This window comes from Bos indicus, chromosome 4 (assembly GCF_029378745.1).
Source record: "Bos indicus isolate NIAB-ARS_2022 breed Sahiwal x Tharparkar chromosome 4, NIAB-ARS_B.indTharparkar_mat_pri_1.0, whole genome shotgun sequence".
Classification (NCBI taxonomy): domain Eukaryota; kingdom Metazoa; phylum Chordata; class Mammalia; order Artiodactyla; family Bovidae; genus Bos; species Bos indicus.
Window position 1 is genome coordinate 7,382,218 of NC_091763.1, and position 2,182 is coordinate 7,384,399.

General features: G+C 40.4%; 1 pseudogene; it reads right to left on the reverse strand.

The window, feature by feature from the left end:
- Positions 1–905: 905 nt before the first annotated feature.
- On the reverse strand, positions 906–1,805 carry LOC109558060 (small ribosomal subunit protein eS6 pseudogene; annotated as a pseudogene).
- Between the last annotated feature and the right edge of the window lie 377 nt (positions 1,806–2,182).

Consider the following 2,182-nt stretch of genomic DNA (forward strand, 5'->3'; position numbering starts at 1 on the left):
GAAGTAGACACATGATATGCCTTGGCCAATGAAATGAAAGCAGAGGTGATGTACCTCTCTTCTGCAGGGAAGCGTTTAATTTCTGGTATAGGAAAACCTTGTTTTTGGCATGCTTTGCTTTGTTATGTTTTGCGATTTTTTTTTTTTTTTGACAAATTGAAAGTTTGTGGCAATCCTGCATCAAGCAAGTCTGTGGCCACCACTTTCCGAACAGCATTTTCTCACTTTGTCTCTCTGTGTCATATTTTGGTAATTCTTGCAATATTACAAACCTTTTCATTTTGTCATATTTGTTATGGTGATCTATGATAAGTGATCTTTGGTGTTACTATTATAATTGTTTTGGGGAGCCACAGACCACACCCTTATATGACCTTGAATTTAACCTAAAAATGTGTGTGTTCTGACTGCTCTATCTGGCAGATGTCCACCCCCCCCCCGCCCCCGATCTTTCTCCCTCTCCTCAAGCATCTTTGTTCCCTGAGACACAACAATATTGAAATTAGGTCAGTCAGTTACCCTAAAATGGCCTTTAAGTGTTAAGTGAGAGGAAGAGTCTCTCACTTTAACTACAAAACTAGCCATCTATATGTCTTCTTTGGAGAAATGTCTGTTTAGGTCTTCTGCCCACTTTTTGATTGGGTTGTTTGTTTTTCTGGTATTGAGCTGCATGAGCTGCTTGTGTATTTTGGAGATTAATTCTTTGTCAGTTGTTTTGTTTGCTATTGTTTTTTCCCATTCTGAGTTCTGTCTTTTCACCTTGCTTATAGTTTTCTTCATTGTGTAAAAGCTTTTAAGTTTAATTAGGTCCCATTGTTTGTTTTTGTTTTTATTTCAGATGCTTTGGGAGGTGTGTCGTAAGGGATCTTGCTGTGACTTATGTCGGCGAGTATTCTAAGTTTTCCTCCAAGAGTTTTATAGTTTCTGGTCTGACATTTAGAATTTTAATCCATTTTGAGTTTATTTTTGTGTGTGATGTTAGAAAGTGTTCTAGTTTCATTCTTTTTTTTTTTTTTTTTTTTTGATGTCTGATTGTATTTATTTGTTACTCTTAGAACATCTCATTTTTGGCTGGACTCAGATTTAGAAGTAGAAGCTCTCAGAGAGGACAGCCTCCATCTCTTGGCAATCTGTTCCTGCCATTTTTCTTTGGCGTCCTTCATTCTCTTGGCCAAAAGTTTAGCATATTCTGCAGCCTCTTTATTTTTCTTAGTACGCTGTTTCTTCAGAGCAATATGCTGGCATTTGTGTTGCAGAACTCATGGAGTCACGAGATGCTGAATCTTGGGTGCTTTAGTCCTAGGTTTCTTACCGTCTTTGTTTAGGGGCTTTCACACAACATACTGGCAGACATCATCTTTAGAGAGACTGAGAAGTTTGCGGATGCTGCTAGCTCTTTTGGGACCCAGACGATGAGGCACTGTAGTATCAGTGAGTCCAGGAATATCCTTCTCCCCTTTTTTCACAATGACCAAATTGAGAACACTCAGATTGGCATCCACAATGCAACCCCATACGGATTTGTGCTTTCTCTCTCCAGTCCTCCTTGGTCTGTAACAGGCATGCCCCTTACTCAGTAGCAGGAGAACTTGGCCATGGATCAAGACACCCTGCTTCATGGGGAAACCCTGCTTATCGTTCCTGCCACTGATTCGGACCACATAACCCTTCCATTCTTCACGCAGAGCGTCACCAGCAACTTCTGTGGCCATATGCTTCTTGTAGAAGGTACGAAGTTTTCACTCATCGTCCACTTCAATGAGTTTCTGGCAGCCAGTGGCCTGGAAAGAGATGCTTAGCTTCATTCTGAAGTAGCCGACAGCCTCCAAGGCACCACGAAAAAGACCTGGTTTCATTCTTTTATATGTAGTTGACCAGTTTTCCCAGCACAGCTTGTTGAAGAGACTGTCTTTATAAATCTGGAGCCTGTCATACAGAGAGAAGCCAATCATAGAGAAAAAAACAAATACTGTATATTAATGCATATATATGGAATTTAAAAAGACAATAACAATGATCCTACATGAAGGGAAGCAAAGGAGACACAGATGTAAGGAACAGACTTTTGATCTCAGTGGGAGAAGGCAAGCGTGGGATGATTTGAGAGAACAGTATTGAAACATGTACATTACCATATGTAAAATAGATGGGGAACCCAAAGCCAGAGGGACAACCCAGAAGG